Raw genomic sequence first — 12,333 nt, forward strand, 5'->3', positions numbered from 1 at the left:
ATGGCATCTGGTCCCATCACTTCATAGCAAATAGATGGGTAAACATGGAAACAGTGGCTGACTTTATTTTTTTGGGCTCCAAAATCACTGCAGATGGTGATTGCAGCCATGAAGTAAAAAGACACTTACTCCTTGGAAGGAAAGTTATGACCAACTCAGCATATTTTCATACTGTTCATGGGGTTCTCAAGGCAAGAATACTGAAATAGTTTGCCATGACCAACCTAGATAGCATATTAAAAAGCAGAGACATTACTTTGTCAACAAAGGTCCATCTAGTCAAGGCTATGGTTTTTCCAGTAGTCATGTATGGATGTGAGAGTTGGACTGTGGAGAAAGCTGAGCACAGAAGAATTGATGCTTTTGAACTGTGGTGCTGGAGAAGACTCTTGAGAGTCCCTTGGACTTCAAGGAGATCCAGCCAGTCCATCCTAAAGAAGATCAGTCCTGGGTGTTCATTGGAAGGACTGATGTTGAAGCTGAAACTCCAGTACTCTGGCCACCCGATGTGAAGAACTGATTCATTTGAAAAGACCCTGATGCCTGGAAAGATTGAGGGCTGGAAGAGAAGGGGATAACAGAGGATGAGATGGCTGGATGCCATCACCGACGCTATGGACATGAGTTTGGGTAAAGTCTGGTAGTTGGTGATGGACAGGGAGGCCTGGTGTGCTTCGGTCCATGGAGTTGCAAAGAGTTGGATATGACTGAGCGACTGAACCTAACTTAACTTAACTGAGTCACTTTTGCTTTTTTGTCATTATTCATTCACATGATCAGAACAGAAGCTGTAGGGAGAACACCTCCTTGGGAAACTCACAAACCTACCATTTCCACAGGGCAGGAAGCTCGCATCCTTTATATTACTCTGCCCTTGAGTGGTCCTGACGCTGAGCCCTAGAGTTCACATAGATTGGTTCATATGTTGATTTTTAAGTACATTTCATAGATAAAATGAAACAACTTCTTCTATCAGTAAGTTAATGATATGAGGCCTTTTCTCTGATCCCCTGATATAAAATATCTTCTATTTTATAGTCATAGACCCCTTTGGAAATCTGATGAAAAACTATGGATCTTTTTCCTGGGAAAAAAGCACATATACAAACACACTAAAAAAACAAATTTTACATGTGAATTTTAAAGCATCATAGATCCTTGAAACCCACTTATTTATTTTCTGGAAGTTCATGGGTCCTAGGTCAAGAACCCATAATTTGGAAGATCTTACTTTTCTCAACTTCTTATTCTGTATTTCACAAATGTGAAATTCCCACGAACTGGTGTTTTCCTCTTTAAACTTATCCCCTTGGGTTGAGAAATTTTGTAAAGTTTGAAAGTGAAGTGAAAGTGTTAGCCACTCAGTTGTGTCCAACTGTTTGCTACCCCATGGACTGTAGCCTGCCAGTCGGCTCTGTGGGATTCTCCAAGCAAGAATACCAAAGTGGTTTGCCATTCCCTTCTCCAGGGCATCTTCTTAACCCACGGATTGAACCTGGGTCTCCTGCATTGCAGGCAGATTTTTTTACCATCTGGGGCACAGCTATTTCCGTATTAGCATGGTGATAGAAGCTCTTCCTGCTAGACAAGGTAGTCAAAATGAACATCAGCCCTGTGTCTGGCTGCTGTCATTAAGCAATGTTCAGGAAACTCCAGCCCAAGGGCTGATCTTTCCCCACACCAAATGTCATATACTGGCTTTCATTTCTTCCCTCCAGTTTGTACCAGTAACATCAAAGTTCTTTTGCAACTTTTCTTTGCATATTTGAGCAAGCTCTGTTATTTCAGTTTGTATTCCTCTTTTCACCTTTCATAAAATCTGCTGAATACCTTATCACAGTCATTCAGAGAAGAGGGAGTCTCCCTTTTCCCTGCCATGAGGGAATGTTTGCAGAGGACGAAATGGTGACTTTAATTTAGAATTGTTTGTGAAATTCATTTTTCAGTGTGGTAGCCTAGATAATGGCCCTCCAAAGATATTCATGTCCTAATCTGGGAATATGTTACCTCACAAGGCAAGAGATTTTGCAGATGTGATTAAGTTAGAAATCTTGAGCTAGGGAGATTACTCTAGACTACCTGAGTAGGCCCAACATATTATGAGGATCCTCATAAGGGAGAGGCTAAAGGGGCAAAGTAAGAGTAGAAGATACAAAGGGCAAAGTTGGAGTGATGCAAAGAAGGGACCAAAAACCAAGAAATATAATGCTTTTAGCCTTTCAAAGCTGACAAGGAAAGGAAACAAATTCTCACTTAAACCCTTCAGAAAAAATGCAGCTGTGCCAACACTTTGAGTTTAGCATACAAAACCCAGTTTGGAATTCTGAGCTCCAGAACTGTAAGATAATAAATGTGTGTGTGTGCATTTTAAAACATTGATTTATTTATTTGACTGCATCAGGTCTTAGTTGCATCATCTGGAACCTTTCATTGTGGTGCATGGACTCTCTGGTTGTGGTGTGAGGGCTCAATATCACGCAGGCTTAGCTGCTCAGCGGTATGTGTGTCCTTAGTTACCTGACCAAGGAGCGAACCTGCAGCCCCTGCTTTGCAAGGAGGACTCTAAACCACTGCACCACCAGGGAAGTCCAAAAGTTAAGCTCCTAAGTTTGTTGTAGTTTGTTACAGCAGCAATGGGGAGCTAATACCATCACTGACTATTTCATTCAAAAAGAACAGAAGAGTAAAGGAGAAGCAAGACCAACCTTCCAGAGGAACCTGCCTGTGCTCTGTCTGCTACAACATCCAGAATACAAGGTGTCTGGAGTTCGTCTGTGTGTCTCTGGTTATTTCTCCTCACCAACTGTCTCTAGACGGTTATGCCTTCATAGTCCTTGTTTGTGCTCCTGCCTTTCTGTCTTCTCTCTATCTTCTTACAGGGCAGATGCTTCCCTGCTCTCATTTAATGTCTCCATTTTCTTGTGGGCTGAAAACCAAACAAATTATGATTCACTTTAAAAACAAAAGAAAATAGGCTTTGAATGAGAGCTCACAGAATCTATCAAAGGGCCATATGACCTTTAAAGGTTTTACTGTGACATCTATTTTGACCCTAGAGGTTCCATAGCTTGTCATCTTTGCTTAGAATAGTTTGATATTCTGGATAAGCATTCTCCAAATAAAAGAGAGTTAGCTCTGTATTATTAGATATAAATCTCACAAGTAATTTTATATCGATGAATAATTACTATGGTGCCATGCTATACAGAGGTTAAGAGGAAGTTAATTGGAAGTCTGCTTACCTTTGTGTTGCCTTGAAGCATCTTGAAGCAATCTGAACCTGTTTCTCCAACTATAAAATGGGCTTCATAGCACCTGCTCTCTCTTTTTCCTTACTTGATTCTTACAACTGTCAGATGAAATACTTTATGAAATGCTTTTTAGCTGCAAAAATGTGATAGAGTAATACTTGATAGCAAAAGTCGCACTGAAATTTTTATTTATTTCAACCAGTGTTTGGATATTTCAAGGTTTTCTTTATGCCATTTGGTAGAAATTCATTCATCCATTCTTTCATCATTCTTTTATTTATATAATACTAGCTGAGCAGGTTTATATTTTTATTTTGTAATCCCTAACTCAACTGCCTGCAGCTTTCATATTGACTGAAACCTAGAGAATTCAGAACGTATCTCCTTCCAGTGACCTTTGTCCTAGGGCAGCCAGGCCTTGAGATTTATTGGCCTAAGTAAGTGGAAGAAAATGATGTAAGAGGATTTCAGATCAAACAAAAAAGAGAGAGGGAAGCCTGCCCCTTCTGTGCCAGCAAAGTAGAGGAGAAGGACATAGAGGTGAGTGAACAAGCAGTCATAAATATATACACAACTTCTTCTCATCAGCCAAACTGAGGGTCCTATATGTCAGAAAGATTAGGGGGTGGGGGAGTCAGAAGCAGAAAGGTTTCACCCTGCTTTGGGACTGTGAGGGGACACCATCCTACAGAAGGAATCTCTCAGCTGAGTGAGGAGCCTGTGGCTGAGTAAGAGGTGTGGTGAGGCAGGTCTGGCAGGGAGGAAGTCTGAGTTAGAATTCCCAGTTTCTCTCCTAGCACCCTGAAATCTCCTTGTTTCCCTTCATCCACTTGCCATCTGGAACAGGAGGTGGGGTACTTCCCTGGCAGTCCAGTAGTTAAGAATTCGCCTTCCAAAGTAGGGAGTGTGGGTTTGATCCCTGGTTGGGAGGCTAAGATCCCACATGCCTCGGGGTGAAAAAACCAAAACATAAAACAGAAGCACTAGTATAACAAATTCAATACATAAAGAAAAAGTGGTCCACATAAAATAATTTTTTTAAAATAAAGGAAGTGGTAAGGAGGTCTGGAAGGCTGAGTGTTTCTCTAGCAGACCTGATCACCTCAGAGAGATTATTCAATCTCATGGAGACTGAGATTTTACTCACTGACTGGTTTAAAGTGTAACCTCTGTGCACATTATCCACAGGATGAAAGGGAGATTCTATTATTAGGAGAAAATAAGGAAGCAGTATCTTAGTCACATAAGCTGGCATTGTGTACAATTTTTGACTCCAGTTAACCTGGCAATGATACCAAGAACGGAGGAGCTAGTGGTGGGGTGACCCAGCCCTTGCCCTGGAATAAGATCCGTTAGTTCAGGCTTATGAGTGACCAAAGGCTGAAGGACGAAAGGCCATAACTGGAGAGCCAGGGACCACTGAGCCAAAAGGTGGCTAACTCAGCTCAGGGAGCAGGCGGGCTCCACCAAGGAGGAGCGTCTGATTACTGGAGACAGGGAATGTGCTCACCTCTTACAGGAGTGAGGCTCGCGAGGCCATGACACTGAACTGCAGAAGCCTGGCACCTTCCTCAGGCATTTCTAGTTGTAAGTTACAGGAATCTGTGGGAACCAGTTTGAGCAAAGTCTACATTTCAATGGCTGGGTAATACAGAAACTCATGGATACCAAGAGCAGAGACGCTGCAGGACTTTAGGAAAGCACAGGACCTGGGAACTATAAGCAATCCAGAATGGACGTCCTCCCTGTTTTTCTCTGAGCCTCCTCTTCACTCTTCCTTTTGGCTTGGGCTATCTTCCCCTACCCATGTTCAGCCAGGACGGCCACCAGGAGCACATGCGTTTACATGTTGCAGGGTCAAGTTTCTCTCCGTCTCAGTTGAAATTGTGACTCATTTGCCACCACATCAACTCTGGCTGGGACGATGGGTGATTAAGTGCAAAACCACTCCCAAAGCAGTGCAGCTTGCAGGAGGGGACTGGCAGTGGGCAGAAGAGAGCCTGTTACCCGTGGACTCAGGAAAGCAGAGTCAGCACCCTCCCAGCCATAAGTCAGGAAACACAGCTGTAGGCAACAGACATTTTCTCTCACTTTTTTTATTTTTGTCACCTTAAAAAAAAAAGTGGAACTGTCTATGAGAAAAACAAAATTAATTGTGGGGAAACAAACCAAATCAGAAAATTAGATTAACATTGGAATTTCACAACAGGTTGGTGTACTAATTTTCTTACCACTCCTTAATGAGTTTCAGGGAAAAAAATCATGGTATAATTTTAATGTGATTTTGATTGCTTTATTCTCAGGTCAACCTGAGAAGTTTTTTATGATGCTAAATTATTCTTTTTTTATAAGAAACTTTCATAGATAAAAGTATAAGTACTGGGGTGTCTGGGAGTTTAGAGAAAGAGGATGGAGAAAACAAGTGTGAGGAGACAGTGAGAGGTGCCAGAAAGAGGGGCTTTCTCTCTACTCCATCATAGCCAGAGCTGGAAGTACTCCTGTGTTTGGTTTTTTAATTTATTCAATATTAGAGATCCATTCAAAATTCAAGATGAAAAATGTAAAATATTTTCTGTTTTTCTATGGATGTTTTAATTTTTCTGCCTTAACATTTTGAAGTATGCACACAGCAAAATGTGCAGATTAAACATGCAGTTCAGTTAGTTTTGACACATATATATGTGTATCATTTTATTTTTAAATGTATTTTCTTCGTATGACCTGACTTAATCAACCCTCAAATAGCTTTAGCATAATAGTCAAGATTCATAAATCAAATGAATTTTTGTAATTTTGAATTTCATGAGGCTTATTGAAGCAACTATGTGAATTACCATTTTAATGCCAGGCTCCCCACACCAAGCTCACAACCACGCTTCGCTCATAGAACGTGAATCAATTTCTTCTAGTTTGAAGTAAATTGTTTGCTTTATTCGTAAAATTAAGTTGCTCAAGTCTTTGCCTCTGGTAATAAATAACTCTTAGTTTGGCAATTTTGTTTGAGTTATTTTTAACCACTCTTTATTATAAAGGTAAATCATTTTTATTGTTCAAAGGTGAAAAAAATGTAGAAAGGCTTCCCCCCACATTTCCTCACTAGTAAGTCTATTCTAGATATAACCAATAGCTATAGCTTGGGATACATGCTCCCTGGCATTTTATGCATATTAATTTTTAAAGTAAAAAAATACTGTCATACATTTTTATAAACTGTTTTATATTTACCTTTACATTTACCAATAAACATTTGTCTCATGTCAACAATTATACTTCCATACTTCCATTTTAAATAAATGCATACTAGAGCATGGAATTTGCTTAAAAAATAACCTATTGTTGAAACCTTGGAGTATTTCCATATATTTGCCATTAAAACCCACATGATGTTATACATCCCCAAAGTAAAAACATTTTCCAGTCCACTAATTATTTCCTTAGGATAAAATTAATTATACCACTGCAATTGCTTAGTTAATGTTATACACTTTTTTTTTTAAAAGGCTGTTTTTCATATAGCAAGGTTTCCCATGAGAAATTCTTCGCCAATTTGGGCTTCATCACATGCATAGAAAAGTTTATATTCTCCCCTTACTTCACTAACAAAGGCAGAAAATACGTCATTTCTTTAATTTGTATTTCTTTTGTTACTATTTAGGTTGGGCCTTTCCCCCTTATGTTTATTCTCTCTACATATATATTTTCTCATTTTATTTTTAGAAATGTAAACAAGTCTTAATTAGTATTTATTTTTGGCTGTGCTGGGTCTTCATTGCTGTGCACAGGCCTTCTCTAGGTGTGGTGAGCGGGGACTATTCTCTAGTTGTGGTACACGGGCTTCTCGCTGCCATGGCCTCCCTTGTTTTGGAGCATGGACTTCAGTAGTTGCAGCTCTCAGGCTCTGGAGCACGGGGTAGTTGTGGAATGCATTTAGTTGCCCCGCAGCATGAGGGATCTTCTGGGACCAGGGATCAAAACCATGACCCTTGCATTTTCAAGCGGATTGTTAACCACTGGACCACCAGGAAAGTCCCTATATTTTTATTTTTAAAAATGCTCATTTATGTCTTCTTTGTCTTTTTGGATGGCTCATGTTTTTCTTATTGTTGCTGTTTAGTTGCCACATTGTGTGTTTTGTGCTCCCATGGATCGCAAAGTAGCCCACCGGGCATCTTTATTCATGGGATTTCCCAGGCAGGAATACTGGAGTGGGTTGCCATTTCCTTCTCCAGAGGATCTTCTCAATCTTCTCCAGGGATTGAACCCATGTCTCCTGCATTGGCAGGCGATTCTTTATCATTGAGCCATCAAGGAAGCCACTGATCTGTAACAGCTGTTTGTATATAATATATGGAAACCGTTGCACTTTCATATATGTTGCAGACACTGTTCCCTGCTTGTCATTTGCCTTCTGGTTATGTTTCCTGTTGCAGTTCTGGTGAAGAATTACAGGTCAACCCTGCAGAGTCCTAAGCATGGAGTGCAGCAGCTCACCTAAGGGCTGGCCGCTCACGCAAAGGATCTTGGAGGTTCTACTGAAGAGGGAGGGATTTAAACATATCTAGGGAGTGAATTTTGCTGACTAGATGAGAGATGTGAGAGTAAGGGACTTCTGGCCCAAATAATGAGGCAGAGAGCAATGTCTTGAACTAGATGAGGGCCATCAGGTGGAAGCACGCATGGGAGGAAGATGATGAAGATTATTACATGGAGTTATCATCTTTGGATTGTCTGCAACACCCAGGTATAATGGCACATAGTGGATTGCTCAGTGGGTCAGATTTACCTGAAATGAATTCATTGTCACCCTGCATATAGTAGGATGTTCTCCTTGGTGCCTTTTGATCTCTCAGTTCTTGGTGCCAGCCCCTCCCAACTAGTTTCAATAATCTCAGTTCTGCTTCTTCGGAACCCACAGATCCCAAAGAGAATAAAGGTCACACACAGGTGACAATCCCTTTACATCTGACCGAGGGCCAGGACCGTCCTAGGGGCTTTGTTTCTTTTCTTTTTCTACTCTGGGGTTTGTATGGCTTTCCCAACTAAGGTAAATATTTGCATGGATATGCATGGATTTCCTTGTAGAATTCAAAAAGTGGCTTTCACCCCTTTCTAACCTTCAGTAACTGCTTTGGCTCAGGTGGAGCAACTCATTTGAACTGTCTTTTAGCCTCAGAGGAGTTAGATGATCCCTAGAGAAGGTAGTGCTCTGATTAGCAATGGCGTGAAATGCTGCTACCACCCAGCAAGTGCAGGGAGCTGCAGAGCATCCCATGGGTGCTCATGGGTGAGAGAAGCAGTGTACTAGCTCTGGGGGAACAAAGGTAGGGGGTTGTTAGGTGAGTAGATGGAGGGGAGAGTATTAGAGGGAGGGATCTAAACAGAAAAGCTTGCAGGACATTCAAAACAAAAGTCACTTAATTCTGTAGTTTTCAAAATTCATTGCAATTATAAAGCTCACATTTGGACAAATTATACAAGTCATTAATCATCTATTACTAGCTGTACGGTATTTGTGATCACATTAGAGGTCCATGAGCAATTGAAACTTCCCCTTTGTGCATAGAATGGCCCAACTATAAATCTCAGAAGAGTTGGTCCATCTAGAAAAATGGTATAGATGATCATATTTGGAAGCAGAAAGAGATACAGACAGAGAAAAAACACATGGATACCACAGAGAAAAGAGGGGGGAAATTGGGAGAGTGGGATTGACATATATACGCTATTGACTACTATGTGTAAAATAGATAACTAATAGGAATCTACTGTACAGCACAGGGTGACCTGGGCCGCCACTTTCCCCTCCTCCTCCTCCTCCTCCTCCTCCTCCTCTTCCTCCTCCTCCTCCTCCCACAGCAGCTTCCTGGTCTCCACGTAGTCCGGGCAAGATCCTCTGGGCAACCTGCTCACCTCCCACGTCCGCAATTATTCATGACCCCATGCGGGCTGCAGCCCCGGGTCTGGATACGGCCAAAGTCGGGGTGCCTGGAGCCCCGTTGGCTGTTGAGGTGGCAAGGACAATCACCAGTGATGGGCTTTGCATATAAAAAGCCAAGGGGTGGGTTGACCGTGTTCAGATCTGGGAGCTCAGGGATGTCGTCAGGCTCAGTGCACCCTTCTACCTCTGGTTCTGCTTCCCTAGGGTGGCCTCCTCCTCAGGGGACCCCAGCACCATTAGGCTCCCTCTCTCCTTCCTCCAGCTCAGCTGCAGAAGCGAATTGTCTCCTAACTAAGTTCCATGCAAAGAGCTTCCCTGGTAGCTCAGATGGTAAAGAATCTGCTTTGCAATGTGGGAGACCTGGGTTTGATCCCTGGGTCAGAAAGATCCTCTGGAGAAGGGAATGGCAACCCACTCCAGTATTCTTGCCTGGGAAATCCCAAAGGAGCCTGGCAGGCTGCAGTCCATGGACCCACAAAAAGTCGACATGACTAAGGGACTAACACACATTCAAATATCATGTTCTCCTTCATCCACTCACAAAAGTATGCAAATTATGGGCAAGCAAGCTTCCTCTTAGGTGCTAGAGATGGTTTGGAGGTGGGAGGAAGCAGCATGATCTACCCCATATGTAAACTTTTCATCCCTTTGATATTTCATGCTATTGCTTCTTTTTCATTCACACTTAAAATATTATTGAGTACCTACTTCTGCCACGCCATGCCAGTCATGGACATCTCAGAGATGAATAAAGCACACTTTGTCTCAGAGAAGCCAATGGGCAGTAGGAGACCAGAGGCACATCGGAGTTTAGAATCCAGTGCCACTCTTGCTGTACAGATGCATGAACAAAGTTCTGTGGGATCACCAAAAAGAATGAAAGTAACTCGGTGTGTTGCGGCTTCACAGAGGTCTATGCAATGCAGACTTGTGCAGGTAAAAAGGATTTCAGCGAGAGAAAAGTGTGGAGGGAGAAGCTGTGAAGGAGGAGTGAGCTTTATATGCAGATGTATGGAGGGTTCTTGAAGACAGTGGCTGGAGCAAGAGAGGGAAGAAGTGAATGGAAATGTAGGAAGGCTGCGGCGTGGGAAGAATTTAGGACTAAGAGTGTGCATTTTCGGCTGAAGAAAGGGGAGGTGTCACCCCTTGGGTTATCTTAGGGTATATGTTGAGGTGGTTCTGAAAGACCTTGCAGAAGTGGTTATGGCATAGAGGTTACTTCCCATCCTTTAAACAGACTGACAGTAGAAACTGAAAGGTTTTTTCTATTAGCTTTTAATTCCATTTCATTATCAACATCAAATATTTATGCAGCTTCTGTAGGGAAGTGAGTCCCACAGTCAGTGAGGGGTAGGAGATACAGAGGTTAATCAAAAGATACAGTCCTTGGGTCTTTATGTTTGCAATTTAAAATAGAAATGCATGAGAAGAATTAATAGTAGGACAGATATATAACATTTTTGTTAATCAAATGTTAGCTATAAGGTTTAGCTAGGTTCTTTTATTTTGTTTGCTCCTTAGCACAGTGGCTTTCAAAGATTTTTAACCATGACGCAAAGAAATTCATTTTATACTGTGACCCAGAACCCATAAGAAAATTTCATCAAGTACTATTGAGATGCACTCTAATGTTTTATATCCTCTTGTATTTTATTATTTAAAAAAAAATGCTGATCACTGACCCTCTAAATTGATTTCATGACCCACTGCTGAGTTATAACTTGCAGCTTGAAAATTCCTGTCTTCTCATGTCTTCGAAGGGGTGATGAGTACGTAGGGAAGAGGAATGATACCACAGATAGGGGAGAGAAAACGTGAGCAGGTCTGTCATCAGTAAAGAGGTGACAGAAGCAATCACCACTCTAACTTTCTGTGCCTTAAGAGGGGAGTGAATGACCGAGGGGGCTTCACTAGGAAGAGGGCTTTATTTCTCCAAATTAGAAGACAATCTTTTGATATCTGGTAAAGGTATAGAGTAGTGTGGATAAAACTATGTGGTGCGGAGCATTCTGAGATAATCATGGACATTCTTTAAAAAATCTGATGAGTGATGAAATAAGTTTGAGGAATGTTAAAATTTATATACCCAATTTGGATAGCTTATTTATCCACTTTTATCCAATGGATATTTATCCATTAAATATCCTTCCATATTTACAAGCATATTTCAAGAGCTGAAAATACTTCTGGTAACAAAATAAATTTATCCTTTTTTAAAAATCCAAGATTTGCTCTTCCTAGGCCTACTGGTGTCAGTGGCAGCAACAAGTGTTGGCCACATCTGCCAGGTGCAGGCCATGTTCATTTCCAGCGTGAAGATCATGAAGCCCAACATAGAGAAGTTGGAGGAGTCTGAATTGGGCATCTCCCAGGCCCTCTTGGAACTGGAGATGAACTCGGACCTCAAGGCCCAGCTGCGGGAGCCGAACATAACAGACGCCGAGGAAACTGAAGTTGGTGGTGGCTGGAAAGCTATCATCATCTCTGTTCCTGTTCGGCAGTTGAAATCTTTCCTAAAAATCCATGGGCAGCTGCTGCACAAGTTGGAGAAGTTCAGAGGGAAACACATCATCTTCATCGCTCAGAGGAGAATTCTGCCTAATCCAACTCAAAAAAGTTGTACGAAAAATAAGCAAAAGCATCCCAGGAGCCTCACTCTGACTGCCATGCATGACACCATCCTGGAGAACTTGGTTTTCCCAAGTGAGATTGTGGGTAAGAGAATCCCCATGAAGCTGGACGGCAGCTGACTCATAATGGTCCATTTGGATAAAGCACAGCAGAACAACGTGGAACACAAGGCTGAAACATTTTCTCGTCTCTACAAGAAGCTCATGGGCAAGGATGTTAATTTTGAATTCCCAGAGTTTCAGTTGCAAACAAAAATGATTAAATAAAATATTATTCACAATAAAAAGCCCAAGATTTAATTGATTAAAGAACCGTTTGTGTTCTGTCACATTATCATCTTGCAAACCATTTGGGAAATGCAGATATAAACGGGCATCATTGCAGAAGACGAAGCTGAGAGTGCAGAGTCAAATGGGAGACTGTTTGCATCCATGGTGGTCTTTTTACTAATAAAGGGTCTAAGCCAGGAAAATGTCTTCTGTAAAGAGCCAGGTAGTCAAGACTGTAGGCTTT

The 12,333-nt window shown here is 41.7% G+C and overlaps 1 pseudogene; it reads left to right on the forward strand.

The window, feature by feature from the left end:
• The first annotated feature begins 11,430 nt into the window (after window positions 1-11,430).
• LOC147374231 (small ribosomal subunit protein eS7 pseudogene) lies at window positions 11,431-12,086 on the forward strand (annotated as a pseudogene).
• Window positions 12,087-12,333: the final 247 nt, after the last annotated feature.

This window comes from Bos grunniens, chromosome 4 (assembly GCF_055505025.1).
Source record: "Bos grunniens cultivar Pamir isolate PY7600 chromosome 4, Bosgru_T2T1.0, whole genome shotgun sequence".
NCBI classification, from domain to species: Eukaryota; Metazoa; Chordata; class Mammalia; order Artiodactyla; family Bovidae; genus Bos; species Bos grunniens.